Here is a 25309-nt window from a genome sequence, read left to right on the forward strand (position 1 = left end):
ATCTTATATGACCAATGTAAAGGTGTATGATCAACCAATTTTATCTAGAAGTTTGGGGAAAGGTGATATTGGTGATACCCTAGATTTGAGGGTTTGAAAGAAGGTAATTTGGGAATTTGGGGTTCTAGTAGGTCTGGGATAGATTGCTTATGGGATTAGGGGTTTTATGCCATGAATGATGACTGTTGAAAGTTACAAGGTTTAGGAGTCTATTATACTAGGATTTTCTTTGTTAAATTAGCCATTTTGATGCTCAAAAATAGGGCATTAGGATTAGAATATACATTTATGCTTACTTTAAGTGGTTAAAGGGCTCCAACAAATAAACCAAATCTCACACAACCTTCAAATTTGCTCCGAGGGTTGAAATAATGTTATGTTCTACTCTCACAAGTGTATATTCCTCCTAGGAATCACTGAGGAAAGTTTCAAGTCTCACCACTCCAAGCAAGACACAAAGCTAATCTAAACCCAACTTGAGCAAATAGAGCCAACTACCTCAAAATGGGCAAAATAGGGATTTTGTTGTTCTAGGCTTTACAACTTCCAACAAAGTCTTGGAACAACTTAGACTCAACCTAAATAAGGTAAATCCACTATTGGTTGCACTCCCAAAAACCCTCAACTAGATTTACAAGATTAGGCCTAGAAGCCTATTAGGTTTCCTAATGTTGATTTTGACCAATAACTCTAAAACTCACCAAAGGACTTGAGGAATAAATTAAAAATTTAAGAACACTTTTCCTTGTTCTTACTAACTCCAAAAGTGCAAGGACCAACTCCACTCTAGCATATTCTAACCACAACTAAGTACATAGACATAATTAGCTACTTTAGGCTTGGTTTTCAAGGCAAGTGGTCAAAAATGGGTGCATGGAATCCAGTCTCCACTTCAAGGTTGTTCTTTAGCATAAAAAAAGGGCACTTTGTTCAAACATTGGGTGCTCAAACCCTTTCCATCACTCTGTCCACTCAAATTTCTCCAAACAAAGGTCAAATACATGAGAATATTTGACATAGGGCTCATCCCCAAAAATCACCAACACAACTTCCTTCTCCCAAACTACCAAAATCTGATAGAGTATATCCCTAACTTGCTCCATACCAAGGAAGAAGGAAATCCACTAGGAGGAACTCAAGTTAGGGTCATTTTTATGACCAAACCCTGAAATTAAGGGTTTCATAGATCAACACCCTAAAAAAATTCATAACTTTTGCAAGGTAAATGATGAAAATTTCAAACCAACACCAAAATATTCAAAAAAGATAGCTTCAACTTCTTAGAGTCCAAAGATCATCTTGTAGACCTTATATTCTATACTGTACAGAAAAAAACTAGTAAATTGCACAGGAAATTCGCAAATTTTATTGATTTTGGGAGCAAAATACAATTGAATCTTCACACCCTCACCATCCTAAAATTATTTGAGCCTAAATAGGCCATTTCCAATAGGTTTAACCACCCCTTGATAGTTTTGAACTGTTGGAAGTTACATTTCAAAAAGTTGTCAACAAAAATGCAAAAGTTGCTAAGCAACTTTTTAGCAATTTTGCACTTATGACAAGTTTTATTGCAAGAATGTTTGCAAATGGAATTTACTCACTCGTAGGAACCTTATTAATGTTCTAAACATCTAGAAATACTTAGAAAATATTAAAATGACCAAAAATCCACTTATTGGGCCAATTGATGCCCAAGGCTTATAGTTGTACCATGGGGTCTTATGTCCATTACAAGGTGGATGGGTCATAGGGAGATCCTTATTACATCATGAAAAAAAGAGGGTTAGTGATGCAAAGCTTGCAGCAAAAAGCACCAAATGCACTTCCAATTTCCAAAAAACAGCCTAACTTTCCTTAAAGGTTGCAGACTGATCCAAAGGGGTTCTAACAAAGGTATATTCTATCCTGCAAGTTGACTTGACTCTACATGCCCAACCCTCAAACCTAGGGTTCTCAACTGATTTATATCAATCACAACTTCTTAGGGACTCCCCTTCTCCAATAGGCCTAAAAAGGAAAACTCTCCCTAGATGGGTTTAGAACTCAACTTTCCTGATAGAAAAGGTTTCTATGGACCTAATCTCTCAAAAACACCCAATTTTAAATTTCTCAAACCCCCAACAATTGATTTGCATAATTGTTACCAGCATTTCTATAGGGCTAATCCTAGCTTTATCAGTCAAAATCCCAAACTTTGAAAAGGGCCACACTATCTTATCACCTCTTTATACACATTTTAACCACCTCTTAGAGATTCCAAAAGATCAAACTCTAACTCTGCTCTAGCACCAAATAACACCCACTTTGAGTCATAGACCTAATTGGCCAGATTAGGCTGGGTTACAAAGGAAGTATGAGTAAATGGGTTAAAAAACCTAACTCCACCCCTTGGAACTCTTCTTCACATCCAATTAATCCTCCTACACCCTTCACTTGGGTCAAATCAATCAGTTTGGAAGCATGCACCTTCTTTCTTGTTCAAATCTAGACTAGACATATAACAATGTTTAGTCTAGGGATTGCTAGTAAAAATAGGTAACCTACACCTATAGTTTTTAATGTCTACTATCTTGAAGTACACTCTCCTAACTTTCATTCCTCACTGTTGCATTGAAATACCATAGTGGAATTTCCAGTTAGGAGACCATCTTGAAGAAACCCTCAAATTTAGGGTAAATCCGACCAACGTCTACAAAAATTGACGTAACTTTTCTTGTAGATAAGATAAAGACTTCAAACCAAATGAAATGGAACACTAACTCAATTCTATATCCAAACATACTAAAATTTCACTCCTACCAATCCATATAGGCTATACGAAATTGAAACAACAGAGAAAAAGGTAGAAATTATGAGTTGTATTCAATGTTGTCCCCCCATCCGTACAATGGGTTTCTTCTATTGTGGAAACCTTAAATAGATGTAATCTAATGGTCAAAACCACTTTTTGAATGGTTGGGAGGACTATACATCTCCCTTACAGTTTGACAACTTATTTTACAAAAAATTTTGCTCAGCAACTTTTTGCAATTAGCAACTTTTCTTGCATTTTTGCAATTTTTTGCTCTTTCGACAATTTTTGTCCCAATTGCCCACCTATGCTTCTAAATCATGAAAAATGACTACTGAGGTTCCTAAAACCTACTAGGGAACTAAAAATTCCTTATTCCCACCAAAAACAACCTAGATTGACCAAAAAAATGACCTTTGGTTCAAAAGACATCCTAGGTTATAATGGCACCAAGGATTCATTTGACCTTACATGTGGTCTTGACTCTTCAAGATTACATCATTTAACCTATTTCTATGCAAATTTGTCTTGGTTCCTTACACCAGCTAGGTTCTCTACACCATGGTGAAGAGTTGGATCATGGTAGATAGGCACACGTGTATGGAGATCACATGCACGCACTAATTAGTCAAAATGGGAAAAATGAGGATTTTGTTGTTATAGGCTTTTCCACCACTAGCAAGAGCTTGGGACAACTTAGTCTTAACACAACTAAGGCAAATCAACCACCGGTTATACTCCCAACAACGCACAACTCAACTTGCAATTTTAGACCTAGTAGCCTATTAAGTCTCCTAAAACTGATTTTTACCAATAACTCTAAAACTTAGCAAAGGACCTAGGGAATAAAATTCTGATTCAAGTACCATTTCCAAGCTCTAACAAACTCCAAAGTTTTAGAGACCAACTCCATTCTAGCATTTGCCAACCAGCACCAATTAGTCAGGCCTAACTAGCGACTTTAGGCTTGGTTTCAAGGCAAATGGTCAAGAATGGGTGCATGAAATCAAATCTCTACTTCCAAGCTATTATTTAGGCTCAAACAAGGGAACTTTGTTTTGACACCAAGTCCTCAAACTCTTTCCATCATTCTATCCACTCTAATATCTCCAAAACAAGGTCAAATACATGTAGATATTTGACCTAGGGCTTCCTTCCAAAATTTTCCAACCTATCCTCCTGCTCCAAAACTACAAAAATTAGATAAAATATAACCCTAACTTGCTCCATACTAGAGAAGAGAGAAATCCACTGGTGGAATCTCAAGTTAGGGGCATTTTATTGTCCAAAACCTCAAAACAAGGGTTTCACAGACCAACAAGGAACAAAATTTGACAACTTTTGCCAAAAAAATGATAAATTCTTCAAATCAAAGCCAAAACCTTCTAAATAGGTAACTCCAACTTTTCAATGTAGAAGATTCATCCCCCAATCAATGGATTGTGTACAACACATGAAAAATCAAAGAAAAGTGCTAGAACAACAAGAATTTTATTGATTCTTGAAAGCAAATACAACTATATATCTTCCTCTTCCAATGCTCAAAGCCTATATAGGCTATTTAAAACTGATTTAACTAACCCTTGGTCAGTTTTAGCCATTGGAAGTTGTATTTTGAAAAGTTGTCAAGAAAATTGCAAAAGTTGCTAAACAACTTTTTTGCAATTTTGCAATTTTTGTGCTAAGACAAATTTTATTGCAAATATGTTTGAAAATGGACTCAAACCAACACTAATCAGCACTAACACTAATTTTTTTCAACACTAATCAACAAGAACACTAAAATATTGAACTCAATCATAACAAAAGATATATTATTATACTTGAACTCATGAAAAAGACTAGTTCATTGGTCAAGTTGATCACATATAAGCACAAATATCTAGTATGATTGGATAGCTTTGTGAATCTTCTCTATCTTGCACTTGGAATAAGGTTTTAATTTTCTCTACAACTCAATATATTCCCATTTTACTAATTGTTCTCCCCATTTTGTGCCATTACCTAGGGTTTCATCTATTTTCCCTTGTATCTTGAGATTCCACGATGGGAATTTAACGACCCTTGGTGGAATCCAAGTTAGGACAATTTTTTTTATGTTTCTTTTCATTTTACATCAAAAGAATGAGGCTGGAGGGAAAAACTTGATGCCCTAGGCATGCAAGATCCATTTGCATGCTAGAAATTTGTAGCAAAATCTTCCATAACTCGCCACAGAGAAAGTTTCGAGGCTTGAAAATTGGTATGTGATCATATTACATGATCCCCTTCATGTTACCATTTTTGGATTGAAGTTCTACTCAAGGGGTAGGGTACTTCCTTTGTTAATAGATGCCTAATTGCCTACATTCCTAAGTGAGCCTTAAAAAACTTAGTTGCTGCATACTTCTCTTAAGATCCCAAGGCTTTAGTATGTTGTATAAAACCCAAAAGGGTATCCAAATCAGTTATTCTTTTCTTTGGGTTGTGAGGAGATGTTTGTTCCATGTTCAAGGCTACAAGCCTAGTCTTAAGTTTGTGAAGCAACTAGCCAATGAAAGTTGCATAGTTTGAATCTAATGTTGGATTTATGTTAGTTTGGACCTAAATAGACCCTTTCCATGCTTGGAAGTCACCCCTGGTCCTTATTTGTATTTGTGGGGTTTTGTGTCAAATAAGCCTTGTGATGCCCTTAAGAGCAACTAGTGATTAGTTGTCTTTGTGATAGGTTTTTCTTGCGATTGGGGATTCTTAGGAGTGGTTGAGTCATGATAACCATACCATATTATCAAGCATTTGTGATAGGTGTTTTGGGGCTGATTGGATTAACAATGATACTCATTGTTCTTAACCTTCAGTGAAGAGGATTCTAGGAACCTTGTCCATTCCCACTACCCATTCCATTACATCAAAGTGGTATTAGAGCCATGTCTCTTACTAAAGAGGAAGAAATATATTTAAGGAGGAGTAAAATGAGGCTGTAGACCTTGATCCATTTGTAATGATATAAAAAAAAAAGAAAAAATGCATAAAATGTTGTCCTCTTGAATTTTTCTCCACATTTTTCCATAACATCAAGAAAATAAATTGAATATTAGGATACCCATTTCACTCCTTTATAACATATCAAAAGATGAGGTATGGTTGTTTTTGTTGGAATATTCAAATATGGAAAGAGTACTTATGAGGGGGGGGTGAATCATAAGTACCAAACTTTAGCCAATAAAATTTTTAACTGAAAGTAAGTTGCATGCATGTAAATACATAAAATAAATATATAACAAAACTCATGCATCAATAACACATAACACCGGAATTTGGTAACCCATAAACCCTCCAAGAATAAGAAGGTAAAACTGGGGTGGGGATGATACCCACAAAAATTTACTGCAACAATATTTTTCAACCACTTCTGATGGTTTGCCCTGTTAAAGGCTTTACACTGTATTAATAGTGACCTGGTTAGAGGATTTTCAAACACTTAACATGAAGTGTCACCTGGTTAAAGGATTTTAATCACCTAATCAAAAGGTTCTTACAAAATAGCTGTAAAGCTAAGCTATCACCATAGGATTTTCATTCTAATACAATTGCTAGAGAGTATTAGATACAATAAACCTGATAGATTACAATCCTTGATTGTTGAATACAGGCTCCTTTTCCGCCTTCTCCTGATCTTGATCCTTTGTGATCTGATAACTCTTGCTTCTGAAAATAGATTTTCTTATGCACCCTTGTATGTCCTTCAATATATCTCATTTCTCTCTTTTACAGTGAAATTTTGTCTTCCTTATAAAGACTTCAAAGACTTAGGGTTTGTTTTGGATCTACGATCCATATTGAATCTCAATTTCTCGCTTAATACTTATCTTTTGCTGATTGGTTGCATGCCTTTAGCATTTTTCTTATTGGTTGCATGCGAATTACATATGAAAAATAAAAGATTCGATCTTATCATTAAATCCTTTGAGATTTACCTTCTGTTGGCTGCAAAAAATTGTTTGCATCATAGTTTGTGCAATTCCAAACTTTTATGCTATTCTACTAAGTTACTCGGCTCCTGAAATATTTCTGATACTCGACACATACTGTTTCCTAGATAGCTCGACACTTGAACAAAAATGTATCACTTGGCACATGTTGCACTCGGCACTTATTATCACTCGACACCTGTTGCACTCGACACTTGTTATCACTCGACACCTGTTATCACTCGGCACCTGTTATCACTCAGCACTTACTCTTGATCTTGGTTAAGTGTATTGCCACTCAGTTGTCAAATTTATTCTTTAAGCTAACAATCTCCCCCTTTGACATGAGTGGCAAAAACACTTAATTAAGATCCATGTGACTCAGTAATTTATCCTTCATTCAAACTTTGCTCCCAAAATTTGCTATCTCCCCCAAAATTTCAAAATTTTCTATCTCTGCTATCTCCCCCTTTTATTATACTTATCATCAAAATTTGCTATCTCTGCTATCTCCCCCTTTTATTATACTTATCATTTCATTCTTGTACTCTTATTATACTTATTCTCCCCCTTTTTGACACTTATGTCAAGGGTCTTTACAATGAAATGCCATATTTGGCCAAAAATGTGTTATTTACTTCAAGGAGTACCTTCAGAGCTGCATCCCAATTTGCTAATGCGACATCTAATGTCTTATTATGGATGGCAATCTCTGCTGCTAGGTGTACAAGTCCATCAGATGAAGAAAGGTTGGGGTCTTTTCTGAGGACTATCTCTGCATTTATCTACTCCTTGTGAAGTAATTCCAAATGAGGAGTAATTGACGATAGAATTTGTATCAATTTGGCTGTTGTGATTGCCTCCTCTACTGCTAAAACAACTAGCTCTCTTTGTGTGTGAAGCGATTGGACAAAATGCTTATCACTCTGAGCTGGATCTGTGGGGAGTTGCATGCTAGAAGTTTTCAGATTGTTTTCCAAGCTTAGTATTTTCTGGCTAGTGTCTTGTGTGAATGTGAAAAAATCACACAACTTGTTGTACAGGGAAAAGATGTTTCCTAGTACAATTTTAACTGTTATAACTTTCTTTGCTAGTTCTTCTTGTAACAATGCTATATCACCGAATATTTTACTATTTACTTTTCCTTGGAACTTCTTTTCTAACCATTCAAGCAATCTGGCATTTGTTTCCTGGTCTTCATTAGTCACCTAGTCAACTATATTAGATAGTTGTTCCATGATTGGTCTTGACTCATTTGGAGATTGTAAGCAAAAAGCTTCCGTGAATATGTCTTTAATTTCATTCAATGTAAGCTTATGCTTGTATTCCTTTCTTAGTGCTTCTTGTCTCCTTCTTTTGTCTAGTGCACTCTGAATTTCATTAATCTTTTCTTTAGTAAGAGTGCTAGATTCATAATATGGGATATTTATTTCTTCATCAAGCTCAGGAACTCCATAGTGAGGTCTCCTGACTACTTTTGATGAGCTTAAGCCTGGTGTTCTGATTTTCAGCTGTAATCCATCTGTGCTCGGCTGCTGAAGAGTTTGTGTTGGAGTACCAGATTTTGGTAATGCAACCAATGTTTTTATTGCAGTCTCCTCCTTTTTCTGTGTCTCTTTTTCTTCAGCTTGAATATCCCTTTTATGAATTCTAAGTGGGGTTGAACTTGTTGTTTGTTCAGATATTTCTTTTATTTCCCCTGCTGTTGTACTCGGTACTTGGAGTGTATTAGTGATTATACTTGGTGGAGGTGGTAGTGGAAGGAATAGAATACTAGTAGTTTTTGTGGTCAAAGGTTGCACTTGTGCTTTTACCTTGACTTCTAGATTATGTAATTCATCAACATTGACCAATACAGGATTTGAACTTAATTTTGCTACTAGTGATGATTGGTCAAGGATTTCCAAATCCTCTACAGTTAATGGATTGATGTTTAGATTTGAAATGTCTGTAACATCCTTTATTTTTATGAAATCTATAGGTGTGATGGTGGCATGAGGAGGACTAGGGGGAGATACCTGTATGTCTTGCATACTTTGATCTTGTGGCTCAGCTGTATCTTTCTCTTCCTCTTTCTCCTCATTGTGTGCCCCTTCTTCCTTTTCTTCTTTACTCTCCTTCTCCACTAGTTTCTTCTTCTTCTTTTTTTATGCTTTCTTTTCCTTTGTCTTGGCAATTGCTTTTGCCTTATATTCTTCATTATATACATCTTCAATTTTCTTGTAAACTATTTTTCACAATCTTGTAAATTTGGTAACTACCTCTTCAATTTTATTCTGCAATATGTTGAATGCTCTATACTTGGGAGTGAATTTATTATTATGCCTTTTTACGGCATTTATTATTTGATCTTTAGTCAAATCAGGCAACAATCTTGCCAATGTTGACTCCCTTATTTCTTTTTCCATTTGTAAACAAAAATGCCATTTATCCTCTATAATTTTATACAATTCTCTTGGCATAGATTCATCTAATTCTAGAGGTGTGTGCTTATACTCAGCCATCATAGCATACACAGATTCCTCTAATTTATTTTGCTCTTATTTGGTGAGCTTAGAAAAATTTAGGTTCTTTAGACCTTTTAAATCATTATTTCTAATTTTTGAACATAATTTATCAACAATAGTCTGGGGTTTGTGTCTTACCACTTGAAATTGACTATTGTCCTCTAACTCTATTTTCTCCTCATCTATTTTAGGCTGGGGAATAAATTTCCTTTTCTTTGACTCAGCAACAATCTTCTTTGAGTCTTTCTTCTTTCCTTTTGCCTCTTCTTGGGCTTTTTATGGTCTCTTTGGTGCAGGGGCAACTACTTTCCTCCCCTTGGATTTAGGAGCAGAAGGAGTTGTGGTCTTTCTCTTAACTGGTGCTTCCTTGGCTTCTTCTACCTCAACACTTTCCTCTCTGTCTCCTTCTGACCCTTGAGTCTGACCTTGAAGTTTATCTCCTTCTTCTTCAATGTCTTCTCCTTCTTCTTCTGCTATTCCTTCTTCTTCTACGCCAAATTTTCTTTTGATTTGTCTCACCATTTTCTCTTTCTTCTTTACTGTTGAAGCAGTCTTCAAATCTGTTATTACTTTTGATTTGACAACATCATAAGTTCCAATTTTTTTTGCATTTTTATCTGCTTCTTCTACAAGTAAGATTGTTATTGCTGCAGAGGTTTGATCAACATCAAGTTCATAACCTAGTGGCCTAAGCCATCTTATTCTAGGTATAATTTCTTGTATATAAGTATAATCTATATCTACAAGAGAACAAATATCTTTTTCATATTTCTCAGTCAATGAGACTGGAATTCTCATTCTTTGTTTCATGGACTTTTTGAAGTCCTCAAAATAACCAGCCATTTGGGCATCAAAATTTTCACCCATCTATTCAATGTATCCATTAATTTGTTCAACAATTGTTTTATCTAGATTCCATTTTACTTTACCCATAGAAGGAAATTCTTTCATTAGATAGAAAAACATACACATCAAAACTGATCCAAATTTGCATTGAGCTCCTTTGCTCTTCCTTATAGCTCCCAGATTTTCATTAATCTGTTGAAACATGAGCTCTGCCAGATCATAAGTGTGATCCCTTTTGATTATCTTGTATGCAACATCAACTGCTATACAAGGTACACTATTCAACCTGCTTGATTGATAGAATTTGTGTGAAATAATTCTCACAGCAAAATCTAGTAGGGGATTTGTGACTGTGTCGATATTCATTCCTCTATTGTTCCATTTGGCACTTGTATTTTTCTCTATTACTTCCCTTTTGTCACTTCGCAGGGTCTTTGGCCGATCTAGGGTTGGAATACCAGTGACCCTATGAACAGTTTTCTTGGTAAATTTTACTGGCCCTGACTCTAACCAAAAGGCTCCATCATGTATTCAGCTCAAAACTATCCGTACCCATTCTTTTTTGAAAACAGTCGAAAATGCTAGGGTTTTGGTCAATCCTTTTCTTACTATTATTGAAAACTCATTTTTTAGTACTTTGTTTTCACAGAGTTTTTCGTATGCATTATGAATTTCTAAGTCTCCTATGACACCAATTTTGTAATTGTAGCATCTGTGAACATCTTGTACCATAAAAACTTTATCCGGAATAAGTGATAATGCTCCTACAGGATCATTCTTGTATGCTACTTCTGGAATGGGCTTAAATTTAGGTTGTTTTACTTCGTTTCTGACCAATTGAACTTCATGACTCTCTAAACCCTTGGTGGTTCCTGACCCAGATGCCATTGTTTTCCAAACTAGGGTTTATAATTTAAACAAGTTTATGAGTCCTACATAGCTCGACACTTAAGTAAAATACCTTAAATCGATGAAATTTGTCTTGAATTGCTGTTGAAATCTTTTATGAATGGCTTCTAAGCTGTTCTTGATCTTCTACGCTCCTTTTTCAGCTTTGCTTCTTGTTCGAATGGTGGGAAAATGATCAAAAATAGGATTTATGTACCCTTCAAAATAGAGTAATAAATGCTTAGTACACTGCCAACTATCTACTTGGCTCTTGAAAGGTTTTGTTATAACTCAGCTCCCATTGATATTTCATAGCTCGGCATCAACTATCAATCTCGGTCATTGTTAGCAACTCAGCTCCTGAAGGCAACTTTGACATATCTTCAAAAAGTTCTCAATTTTGACTTAGCATCTTTTTTTTTATGCTGATTTCATTTTTGCAGTTCTTATATGTCTTGGGACTGATTTATGATGTTACTTGGTTTATCAATCCCTCACACTCATTCTTTACTTAATTTGATGAAGTGTGATCACTTGACCTATTAGGTGAAGTGATCTCTGTATTTGATGTGCTAAACTCATCTTTCTTTCTCCATGTCTTATTCATTTCACTTCTGATATGTCCAATATCTATCTTTGCCTTTCCATTGCTGAACTTAGAACTTGATGCCTTTGACCTTGTTGGGCAATTCCTGCTGACATGACCAGTTTTTAAGCAACTGAAACATGTGGTTTGACTCAACCATCTTTTGTAGTTCCCTCTAAAATGTTTTCTTATGCAATTTTGTAGGATATGTCCATATTATTGACAATAGTGATAGCTGTTCCTGGTGTTGTAATCCCAAAATTCATGATTTGATGTCTTTGCTGGTTGATTTACTGTCCACATAGGTTTTGATCTACATTCAAATGCCCTATGTCCAATCTTTTTGCAATTATAAAAATGTCCATCAAATATTTGAGTCTTTGTGACATTAGATTTGCAATTTTGTGTCATATGTCCTTACGTGTTACACTTGTGACATAAACATTTGGGTATGTTTGATTGATTGAATCTTCTACTCCTGCACATATTAGTTGTATGTCCCTTCTTATTATAGAAATGACAAGTGGGTTTTGAATTCTTACCTTTATCACTTCTTTGTTCAGCACTCTTTGATGATTCTCCAACTTCAGTGCTATTATATCCAAGTCCTGATGTATCATGGGCAAATTTTGGTGATTTCAGCAACTGTTCAAAATACTTGATTGCTTCACTTGATTTATTGAGATTCTCTATTACCTCTTTTTCTCTGTTCAATTCATTCTGCATTTGTTCATTTTGCACTTTCAAGGTAGAGATCTCAATATCCTTTACATTGAGTTCATTATGAAGATTCATCATTTGGGCAAGTGTATCCATCTGCATGTTTGAGATCCTTGTCAGTTCAGTACATTTTTCTTCAAGTCTGTTTGCAAGATTCCTTTTGTCATTTTCCATCATGACCTTATCATCAACTGCTCTTTTCTTTTGTTAAATAATTTCACATATCATTATAGCCTGTGATTCATGTTCCATCTTGAGAGTTCTTATCTCATCTGCTTGAATTTTATTTTTCTCTATCAGTTCTGCTATTGCTGCATCAAACTCTTTAGTGTCTCCACTGGAAAATATGTTGGTGGTATCAATCTCCTTGTAGTGCATATCATTTTCAGCTATGGCTAGATCCTTCCTCTTTTTAATGAGCTTCTCAATTTGTTTCTGAATTCCTCCAAGCTATGCAGAGCAAGTTGCACATCTATCACCTGATTCTCAATGATCTTTCCAAGTTTGAAAGCTTCCATCTTTAGATCTTTTCCTCCAAGCTGTTAGGCTTTTCCTTGTGAGAACTTGACCTGCTTTGATACCAATTGTTGGAATATTCAAATATGGAAAGAGTACTTATGAGAGGGGGCGGGGGGGAGGGGGGGGGTGTGAATCATAAGTACCAAACTTTAGCCAATAAATTTTTTAACTGAAAGTAAGTTGTATGCATGTAAATACATCAAATAAATATATAACAAAACTCATGCATCAATAACACATAACACCAAAATTTGGTAACCCAGAAACCCTCTAGGAATAAGAAGGTAAAACTGGGGTGGGGATGATACCCACAAAAATTTACTGCAGCAATATTGTTCAACCACTTCTGATGGTTTGCCCTATTAAAGGCTTTACACTATATTAATAGTGACCTGGTTAGAGGATTTTCAAAGACTTAACATGAAGTGTCACCTAGTTAAAGGATTTTAATCACCTAATCAAAAGGTTCTTACAAAATAGTTGTAGAGCTAACCTATCACCATAGGATTTTCATTCTAATACAATTGCTAGAGAGTATTAGATACAATAAACCTGATAGATTACAATCTTTGATTGCTGAATACAGGCTCCTTTTTTTCCTTCTCTTGATCTTGATCCTTTGTGATCTGATAACTCTTGCTTTTGAAAATAGATTTTCTTATGCACCCTTGTATGTCCTTCAATATATCTCATTTCTCTCTTTTACAGTGAAATTTCGTCTTCCTTATAAAGACTTCAAAGACTTAGGGTTTGTTTTGAATCTATGATCCATATTGAATCTCAATTTCTTGCTTAATACTTATCTTTTGCTGATTGGTTGCATGCCTTTAACATTTTTCATATTGGCTACATGCGAATTGCATAGGAAAAATAAAAGATTTGATCTTATCATTAAATCCTTCGAGATTTACCTTCTGTCGGCTGCAAAAAAACTGTTTGCTTCATAGTTTGTGCAATTCCAAACTTTTATGTTGTTCTACTGAGTTACTCAGCCCCTGAAGTATTTCTGATACTCAACACATACTATTTCCTGGATAGCTCAGCACTTGAACAAAATTGTATCACTCAGCACATGTTGCACTCGGCACTTATTATCACTCGACACCTATTGCACTCGGCACTTGTTATCACTCAGCACCTATTATCACTCAGCACTTGTTATCACTTGGCACTTACTCTTGATCTTGGTTAAGTGTATTGACACTCAGTTGTCAAATTTATTCTTTAAGCTAACAGTTTTAGACCAAGTCTCCATTGTTAAACTATGGGCCATTTTTTAGACATAAAAATGAGCAATATAGGTGATTTTTCAAGGCAAAAAAAATTTTTATGTTTCTTATAAGGTTATAAAGGTCCTTAGGGTCATTAGGTTAAGTTTTAGGCATCTAGGAGTTAAGATTTAAAAAATTGCAAAAGTTGTCAAAGCAAAATTGCAAAAATGCAGACAACTTTGCAGGAGTTTGGGAATTGGTGAATGTTTGAGCATTTGGAAATAAGTGATTTTACTATTGTTGAACCTTTTTCAAGTTGTAGAATTGGAATCAAGTGAAAAATGTAAAAAGTATACTTTTTGTGCAAAGTTGCTCAAATTTGCAACTTAGTGGAAAAAGGGTCATGGGATCGAATTGTCTATTCCATTAGCTCTGAGTGGTTAGGTAAACCCTATCCCCAACCTTGTCCCATCTCGTTCAGTGCTCAAACATTCTTGGGCACGTTGAATCAGAATGTCCCTAAGGGTCACTAAATGCCAAAGGGCTATGATCTTTGATGGGGCATATCTCAGAGCTCATGTGAGGTATGGATGTGATTCTAGTTTTTATAGGACCATGTCATGGAGACCTACAATAACCTCTCTCACTTTGTAGAGATCATAATCCATTTTTATTTTGTGATGCCATCTCAGGTGATGTTGAAACTTGTAGTGTTGGTCAATACAAAGTTGCCAACTTCCAAATCTCTTTCACCTTTCATCATGGAATAAAATTGTCTACTTCGTTAGCTCTGAGTGGCCAAGTAAACCATATCCCCAAAATCCTCCTATCTTGTTCAATTCTTGAAAATTCTCAGGCACGCTAAACCGGAATGCCCCTAAGGGTCACTAAATGCCATAGGGCTATGATCTTTGATGGGGCATATCTCAGAGCTCATACGAGGTATGGATGTGATTCTAGTTACTATAGGACCATGTTGCAGAGACATATAATAACCTATCTCACTTTTAGAGATCATACTCCATTTTGATTTTGCAATTCCATCTCAGGTGATGCTAAAACTTGTAGTGTTGGCCAGTACAAAGATGCCAACTACCAAATCTCTCTCACCTTTCATCGTGGGATCGAATTGTCTACTTTTTTAGCTCTGGGTGGTTGGAAAAACCCTATCCCCAACCTCATCCCATCTTGTTTAGCGCTTGAACATTCTCGAGAATGCTGAACTAGAACGTCCTTAAGGGTCACTAAATGCCATAGAGCTATGATCTTTGATGGGGCGTATCTCAAAGCTTGTGCAAGGTATGGATGCAATTCTAATTCCTATAGCACCATGTTGTGGAGATCTACAATAACCTCTCTCATTTTTTAGAGATAATACTCCATTTTGATTTTGCGATGCCATCTTCGGTGATGCTGAAACTTGCAGTATTGACCAGTACAAAGTTGCCAATTGCCAAATCTCTCTCACCTTTCATCATGGGATCGAACTATCTAATCCATTAGCTTTGAGTGACTAGGTAAACCCTATCCCCAACCTCCTCCCATCCTATTCAATGCTCAAATGTTCTTGGGCATGCCGAACTAGAATATTCCTAAGGGTCACTAAATGCCATAGAGTTGCGATCTTTGATGGGGCATATCTCAGAGCTCGTGCGAGGTATGGATGTGATTCTAGTTCCTATAGGATCATGTTGTAGAGACCAATACTAAACTCTCTCACTTTTTGAAAATCATACTCCATTTTGATTTTGCGATGCCATTTCGGGTGATGCTAAAACTTGTAGTGTTGGCTAGTACAAAGTTGCCAACTACCAAATCTCTCTCACCTTTCATTGTGGGATCAAGCTATCTACTCTGTTAGCTCCATGTGGCTAGGTAAACCCTATCACCAACCTTGTCCCATATTGTTCAATGCTTGAACATTCTTGGGCATGCCGAACCAAAACATCCCTATGGGTCACTAAATGCCATAGGGAAACAATGTTTGATAGGGCATATCTTAGAGCTCGTGCGAGGTATGGATGTGATTCTAGTTCCTATAAGATCATGTTGTAGAGACCTATAGTAAGCTCTCTCACTTTTTGGAGATCTTACTCCATTTTGATTTTGCAGTGCCATCTTTGGTGATGCTGACACTTGTAGTGTTGGCCAGTACAAAGTTGCCAACTACCAAATTTGTCTCACCTTTTTGCCTGGCACTAGTACATTTGACCCCATTTTTAAACCAAAATTTTGACCATCTATTGGAATGTTTTAGATTGGTCAGAATATGGAAGCAAATATATGTTTTTTTAAAATTCCATACCTGTGTTGGTCAAAATTTTGACCAACATGAGCTTAACATGTCAAAATGTAAAAGGTTTCCCATTTCATTGTTATGTTTTGTGCAAAGGAGATGCACAAGCATTCACTTTGGTTTAGAAATGAGGGCTAAATTCCTCCCATGACACATAGCAAGTCCCCCATCCTTGCAAGGAACAAAGAGAACGAGGGCAACAAGATCAATGGTGGGAGCACGGAGGGGCTTCCTATCTCTACAATGCAACGGTGAGGGCAAGCTGCAACTCCCCCTTCAATAGCGAGCAATGGCAAAGGATGAAGGCCTCTTAATGATCTCCTATCCACTTCTAACTCCAATCCCAACCCCAGTCAAAGGAGAGGGAGAGGGATTGAGTAGCACCCATCACCTCTACCCGTCTGCAGGTATAGTCCCTCTCCCACTTCGAGTACTAGAACTCCAACGAGCACCAGCAACACCCAGAGCTCTAAAGTTGACAATTCAAAGGAGTTACATAGATCCAGAGGCTCCATACAATCCAAAGTGAAGTACAAGGTGCTTTATTGGACATTCTTTCAACTTGGCAAAATGCCATCTTAGAATGAGAATGGGATGAAGAAGAATTGTGGTCTAAACACTGGGAATCTGCCCAAGAGCCGTAGCAGAAGTTTTGGATTGGTTGGTCGAAAGTGGCTTGATGATCACAAGGAAGGCCATGATGGCCTACGTGGAAGATCTCAAGAAACTAGACTTTGTTTGCTAATGGTTGGATCACCCAGGCCCACGTCAAGTGTTGCTCTCCAGAGAGTTGACATCTTTCCTATACAAAAGGTACATTTGAATAGTTTTTATGCAATCCCTTCTCAAAAATTACTTGAGAAAGTCAATAATTATCATTTTGTGACTCCTGCAACTAGATATAAAGGAAGGTACCAAGATTCCGTTCCTACACATGTATTGGTGGGAAGAGAAGATGCAGTTTTTACCCCTCCCACAATTGGAAATGGGTGTGATAGCACTTCTGTGCCTACCATATTGAGAAAAGGAGAAGATTTTACCCCTAATTCCAATCCAGATGGAAAAGGGAGAGCTACTCCTACAACTAGATTCAAAGGAAGGTACCAAGATTTTTCCCCTACACATGTATCACTGGGAAGAGAAAATGCAATTTTAATCCCTCCCACAATTGGAAACAAGTGTGATTTCACTCCTTCTCCCACCATATTGAGGAAAAAAGGAGATTTAACCCCTATGGTTTGGCATCTAACCTAGGTTTAGAAATTGTAGCAAATGTCTGGCTAATTATCATATTCAAGGAATATGTTAATTATAGATTTCATTTGAATGTTGAAGATCATTGTATTGCATTTCAGGGTTAATGAAGAATGTCACTAGCATGGTTTATAGAGTTGTCATCTATGAAATGCATTTATGATTTCAAGACCACTGGTTATGTGTTTGAGATATTGTCATGGGGAGTTATTTCATTTTGACTCTACTTATGGAAAAGGGATTTGTCTGATCTTTTTTATTGTGCAAATTCAGGAAAGGCCCAAATGCATAAATCTGAAATATATTTTACTTTTAGGCATGGGCTTGAGTATTGTTTTACTTCTTGACTCTTCTTAATACTAATAATTTGTAATCAGAGTAGTCCAATTTTGAAGTAATTCTTAACTAAAATACCATCTTTCCCATGTCTAAAAATTACATTTCCAAGTGAGAGTTGCTCCTTGGATATGACTATAATAAATGACTATTTTTTTGTTTTGAACTCCTCTTCCATTAACTCTTCATCAAACAAGTAAGATTTCAGGTTCCCTTCACATTGCTTGAAAAACATTGTATACCAAGTTATAAGTAGTTGTAGAAAGAATCTGTATTTGGTTTTGAATAGCCAATAACAAACATATGATAGGCTAGGAAATAACATCCCTTTCAGAAATAATTGAAGCCAAAATGATCCTCATGTAATCATGAATGTATTTGTCATGATCCTCCTGATAGCAATGAGGAAATTATGAAACATCTGATGTCACCTAACAAATAAAAAATTTTGAAAATCAATTGAAAGATCTCCCTTATTTTATCATCCTTCTCAGGAACCCATGGAGTTGTAGTTCTTATAAACTCACTCATGCAGTGAGTAAAAACAAGTCCCACCTTCTTATCTTTGTGATTTAGCAACCTATGCTCACCCAAGAAGGTCACTATTGGAACCATTGTTTTTTGAATCACTTTGGAAGGTGGTAGATCCACTGTATGCAAATAGTTCACTAGATCCACCACTGATGTAAGTAAAACATCCTTTGACAAAGACATGTCACCAAGTTTATCTCCTATAGTAGAGAGCTCTTTACTCCACTTTCTGTCATCTGCCAAACTTGTAAGATGATTCATCTTAGTATTTGTTCTTTTTTCTTCTTTCATTAACCCTTCTTCAAAGCTAACTTTTGATTCTTCTTTCGTTATTCTTTTGATGTACTACATCAAGTTCATTTACAATGCCTCAAGATTATGACAACACTTAAGAATTTGTCAAAGGGAATTTGTTTCTTAAAACCCTCTTGCTTTCTTTTTGGTACTCTTCAAAGATTTGAATAGCTTCATATTTGTAACTTCTCTTTTCATTTGTCTTTGGTTTTAACATTTTAATTTTAGACTCTAATGTACTCTTCAATGCTTCAAGTCGCATTATCTTGGGTTCTTTCTCTTTCAAGAATGAGTCTTTTGACTCTGATTGAGTGCTTGATTCAAGATCCATTTCCTTTCTCCTTTTTCTTATGTAGTGTAGTGGTACCTATCAAAAGATTCAGTAGACTTGACCTTCTCCGGTTCATTTATGTACTCATCAAAGATTGTGATGACCTCATACATAGGTATAATATTACCTGACAAACATAAATATTTGGCAAAAGTTAAAAGATTTTTCATCTTTTGATATTTTTTATACCATCCAACAATTTTAGAGGCTGCTATTTCATTATCCTTTTCTTCCATTTCTATAATCGTCCTTAAAATCCTAGATTGGTAGGATTTTTTCTTTGGTACCACTGTAAAGACCTTAAGGTTTGTATGATGTGAACTTTGTTTTTCTAAACTATTTAAACCTCAAATAAAATAATTATACATAACATTTTTTCAAGAAAATAAATAGTCAATTATGCTTATGTAGTCTCAAAGCATCCCATTTTTAGCCAACATCTATAAATTTAAGAATATATTTACTCTTGAAATTGATATAGAATTTCTTTACAATGCTAATTTAAGTTTTCAAATTACACAAAACTCAATAGAGAGAGTTTGAATAGTAATGCACAATAGATGATAACTATCAAGGGTTTCATCCCAAGACCATGTAGAGCTCAAACAACATACAATAGAAAAGATGATCTCCTGGGAGTTTCATCCCAAGATCCAAATTGTACATAGATAATAAAAATAAAAAAATAAAAAATAAAGAATAATTATAACTTTTTTCAAGAAGAAAAAATTTCACAGTTGGCAGCAATCTATTGTTTCCTTCTCGGAGACATCTGTCACTACAAGACGAAACTGGGCTTCTTCAAGAAGTCAGTGGTTCATACTAGAAGATTCAAGACTAAAATTTGTTTCTTTACTTCCTACACCGGATAAGACCACATGGCTGGTAGCAATCTAATCTTTTCCTACTTTTTCTAGAGGGATATGAAACTTCATAGTTGGTAACCAACACTGCCATCTAGGCCAAGTGGACTGAACTTTATGGGTTCATCACATACAAGTTTGAACACACAATCTAAATGTGAAGCTTCTCAATTCCAACTCTACAAGTTTTTCAAGCTTGGCTGACTCGGCTAAGTTTGGGTCCTAGTAGAGCTAACCTGACTCTACACTAACAAAGTTTAGAGCAAATTCTGTGAGTCTTAGAATGTTGGGATTTAATAAATGGTTATAAGAAGGTATTAATGGTCATGGATGAACTACCCACCAAATAGCATTTTCATTGTCATATTATGGTGAGCATTCATATCTGTAAACAAATTGGGCACCAAGATTAGTAGGAATGATCATGAGGGAGTTCCGTTGTTTAGCATGCTCTAGCAAAAATACTTTTTGGATGGTTGGACTCTCAAGAAGACTTGGTTTACCTTATGGTGTTGATTGATACTATGTGGTGTTTATTTTTTGTCATTTTAATTCCACTACATCACTGATATGATCATATCCTAATGCAGTCAATGATAAGTAGGACATTCAACCTCACAAGAGATGGTCTCTTGTGAATCATTCTATGTGAAAAGATGCATCATATAGATTGATTTCATTTAATAAATGTGCAGTTGATTCCCAAAAAAGTGACATCTATATCTTTCAAAAGTTATGCTACTAAATGTTGGGCTTGATCTGGCATAATGACCTACTTTACATTCCTCCTATGACCTTATTCTAAATCTCTCTAGGATAGATGTTTATTATTAAATCCATTCTCTACTTTGCATGTTATATAGAAGCTTGAGTTGTCCCTTATTGCTTGCATTGTGGTAATAGCCAATGTTTGTTTGTAGAAGAAGGGTGAAGTTGAATTCCTTTTTCTAAAGAGATGAGCTACTTACTACAAACTCTCACGAGGAAACAAGAAGTTGACAAGCACAATAAGGATACATTGGACAAAGTTTTGGTTCTTCATTTTGGAAGGGCCACAGATATTGTCTGCATGCAGCTTGATGAAATTGTAATGTTTCCTCTAATGCCTACCCTATTTTTTAATTATAAGGAGTTTTTGATGGATTATGGACTTGTTGACATTAATTTTATTATTTTCTATACAAACTTACTATGTCTATAGCTTGTAAAATGTGCACATGAAGTGTCAAAGTTTGCATCAATAGCTTTAGTGGATGTGGATGTTGAGGAAATCCAAGATTATATCAAGTATCTTGACATTACTTTGATACCTGCTGCAATCTTCTTCTTTAATGCACAACACATGAAGATGGATTCTTGGTATTTCATACATCCTATTTGAAATCAAGTAAGAATTATAATAAAATTATGTTGCACATGTTGGTGGGAATAAATTTTATATTTTGGACTGAAAAGCATATTTATTATTAGTAATTGCACTATAAACTTTAGAATTCTGCTATGGGCCAATCTCATTATAAAATGCAGCTATAGCCTAGTTATTAAATTCATTAATATAAGTATTGACTGTGAGGAACATAGGAGCTATGTAAGTATACCCTCTGCCATGCTTTCTTTGTCTAGTTTCTCTTCAAGCAAGGTAGGCATTGTTTTATTAAAAATTTAAAATGAGCTGATTTTTATTAGAATAGAAATTCAAAGTGATGTAATTGAAGTATTCAATGGTTGTTAGCTTTGTCACATATAACAGAAATTGAATCAATTATTTTCCAAATGGGAAATATGCTCTGATGTGGAGGGAACAACCAACTATGCATAATGTTCAGCTAACAAATTTTTCAGACCCCAAATGTTTGCACACTTTGTAGTTTTTTAATGTTTAATACTATTTAGAACACAAGTCAGCTTGTGTAAGATACATGAAGTCAGTAAACCAAAATGGTAGGTTTTTAAATTTACCGTGGAAGTTCATAAGAAACTAAACATCATCAAAAAATATACAGTTGTAAGTTACTGAATAAATGGTTCTAACCATAGTTTAAAAACTTTATGTGGAGATGGAGTGGATTTTAAATGCTCGTGTTGGTGTGTATGGAAGACAAGCTGCTGATGATATTCAACATTCTCAATTGTTGAAGTCACCACCATAGATATTGCAGGCACATTATTAAATAACACATTGATATGTTAGGATTGTGATTTTGCCCATCTGTTTACTTCTGAAGTTTATGATTTTTGGACCATTCCTTAATCTTGTGCCCAAACACTACGTACTCTCATGCATTGCCTTCATAGCTGACTATTCTAATGATGTACTCTATAAAGTGGCCACTTTTATGTGTTCTACCAAAGATTTGGTGCCTCTTGTAGCTGCTTTATCTAGAAATTTTAATTGAGAGTGTGAGAATTGGGGATAGAATTTAAAAAAAATTCATGGTCAAATTAGTGAACAACAAATGGATTTGATGGGGGTTGCATTGTCTAGTAGAATGTAGAGTACAGGCTTGTGGGTTGTAGAGGGTGAGAAGTCCTTTGGTTGGAGTGGCCGAAGGAGGGTAACATTCATTTCCCAGCCATACGCTACAGAGAAACATGGACATGGATGGGCTAGGAAGAAAATTGGGCCTTGCAAAAGACAACAAGGTTATCGGGAAAGTCGAGGAGCTGAGACGTAATGTGCATTTTAATTCTTCCACTTTTGGTATGGTATGTTTATCTAAGCAATGCGTCAAATTTAGTGCAATTTTTATCATCTGGAATGCAATTTATTGGGAATATTCATCATTTAGTCCTTTTTTAACCCGTTTTCATCCACAGGGTGAGGTTTGCAAATTGGTTCTCTGCTTTGAACTCGCTGCTACAAAGTAATTTTTCTTGAACCTTATTCAGATGGGTTCATCTGATTTTACATTGAAAAAGATTGAGTCATTTCTCAAGTTTATAGCATAATCCTTACAACAAAGATCATCTCACATGTCGGCAGTAAGACAATATAACACTGGGTCAAATCTTATTAATGTCATCTATCCTTGCCATTACACTTCATTCCTCAGGACTGGATCTATGTTGCCTAGGAAGAAATAATTTAACAAGAGGAGAAATTATTCCTTGAACATTAGATGATTCTCATTGCTTACCCTTCATGGATTTCTAGTTCTCATTCTTTATGATTTTATTAGAAAAATTGCAACAATGACATTTAATTTGCAATGATTGAATGCATTGTTTGTATAGATTACAAGTTCCCTTTGATAGATAGAAGGCCATTAGGCTAAGTGGCATGTCTGAGAAGGCATATACCAGATCCTTGAATGCAATGCAAAATGCACTTGAAGTTAGGTAGGTTAATTATCTAAATCAAATCAGTTGCAATTGTTTGTCTATTTTCTCTTTTGACATTAATGGATTATATTCAAAAATGATGACGAGCCTGCATTTTTAATTTGCCTTGCAGGCCAAAGCTAGACATTTGAGAACTTGGAATCCAGTTTGGATGTCTTAGATTGATTGGGTCTACCCAAAGAGTCTTGTCTTTGTAAGTTCCATTTTCCTTGACTCATTTTTCAGCTCTCAAATGGTCTATTTACTTAAACTTCGAACCTTTTGCAGCTTACTAGTCAAATATTTATATAGTGCTCTATGGAACTTGAGAAACCAAGTTTCCTTAGTTCAAATTTTAGGACCCAAATGGTTTGTTTTCTTGGATTTCCAATCTTTTGAAATTTATGGCTCAAAGGCTTATAGTATGCTCTGTGCTTGGGGAAATCATTAGGGTGGGTATGATGATTTCATCAGAGTAAGGCATAAGGGCATACCAAATGAAATCCTATGCTCTTATACTTTGACCTTGAGCTCTCTGATAAGTGTGGGGTTAGCATATGATCCCCGAGTCTTGTCAGCCCAAAATCATGATCGAATATGCAATTCTAATATTAACCTTATACAGATACAAAGAAAGATTTATAGCTGCTCTACCAGAGTCCCAGAGATCAGGTGCTGATTTTGGTCATCCAGTGTTCATTGTAGTAGATTTTTACCTATGTGCAAGAAGAAATAAGGTTTGTTTGTACTTGCATATTTCAAGCTTGTTCTTAGGCCAATAATAATCCTTTGATTTTGTAGTCAATATGAATGAAGGATGTAACCTAGGAGCAATTTTTTTCTCTTTTTTCTTTTTCTTTTGGGTGAACAACTTAAAAAAAATTTAAACCCTTACTCTTCTGTTGCTTTTTATCATCACACATATGACAATGCTACAGTAATGGCCTCAAGTTAGTCTTCTCTAAACTTTGGTTTCTTGTTTATCCATATGCCCACCCTAAGTTCTGGAACTTGCTGTGCAAAAACCTAACTTATTTATTTGGATGTAGTTAAAAATTGATAGGATGAAACTGATCAAGATATGGGTACATAGGACTTTAAGTTTTCAAATGTGAGTGTTCTTTTTGAGTGCATAGAAATCTTGAAGGTTTTGTAATATAATTCACATTGCAAATTTGCAGATGCTAACTAAATCAAACAAGGAAACCCTCTCGATGATTTATGTTTGTTCTTAACTATATATATATATATATATATATATATATATATATATATATATATATATATATATATATATATATATATATATTTCTAATTATTTGGGCTAGGTTGCAACATCTATGAATGATCTCTGTTTTGATGTTTTGGGAATTGCCAAAGAAAAGAAGGATCCAAAATCTATGAAAAAAAATAGAGGTGTGTTTCCTTTAGAGACTATTTTGTTTATGTGATGACATTGATTTTTTAACCTTTGCATATTTTTTATATGGAAAGTTCTTTTCATTAATTATGGTCAAGTTTAGACTAGGTTCATTCTTGTTACTTAATAGATACATTCTTATATTTTTGTGCTTGCTTGGTGTTGAAAAGTTTGAAAGATTATTTCGGGCTAGTTTACATTGTAGTGATTGTGGCCTTTACAAATTTCTCCTATATAAAATTCATATGGGCTAGCATATCTCAGATCCTTATTGTTGAAGATTTCAAAGTGCATTGTACTCTTATGTCTTAAATTGGTTTGACAGACCAGCTACATAATCATTTTTCTATTCTTTACATGGTTGAATTTATTTTCACACCATCTTTAATTGTTTCTTAAGTTCGCATTGATTTAGTATGGCAAATAGGAACAAAAGCTTGGTCTAAATTCTGGTTGTTATGATTGTTGTAGGCCACTAAGTGTATTGGGTATGTATGGACAAATTTTTTGGATGCATTGCCAAGCAAGAGAATATGTGAAGATGAGGCAGAATATGACAATAGTGGCGAATCAATTGATGATGAATGTGAACTTGAGGTAACTCGGTTCATATATTATACCTAAAAGTTTACGAAGTTATTT

General features: G+C 35.3%; 1 pseudogene; it reads left to right on the top strand.

The window, feature by feature from the left end:
* The first annotated feature begins 22518 nt into the window (after nt 1-22518).
* LOC149560895 (origin of replication complex subunit 6-like) lies at nt 22519-25291 on the top strand (annotated as a pseudogene).
* Nucleotides 25292-25309: the final 18 nt, after the last annotated feature.

The sequence above is a fragment of the Cupressus sempervirens genome, chromosome 4 (assembly GCF_028749045.1).
Source record: "Cupressus sempervirens isolate cs-2001-9-10 chromosome 4, ASM2874904v1, whole genome shotgun sequence".
NCBI lineage: Eukaryota > Viridiplantae > Streptophyta > Pinopsida > Cupressales > Cupressaceae > Cupressus > Cupressus sempervirens.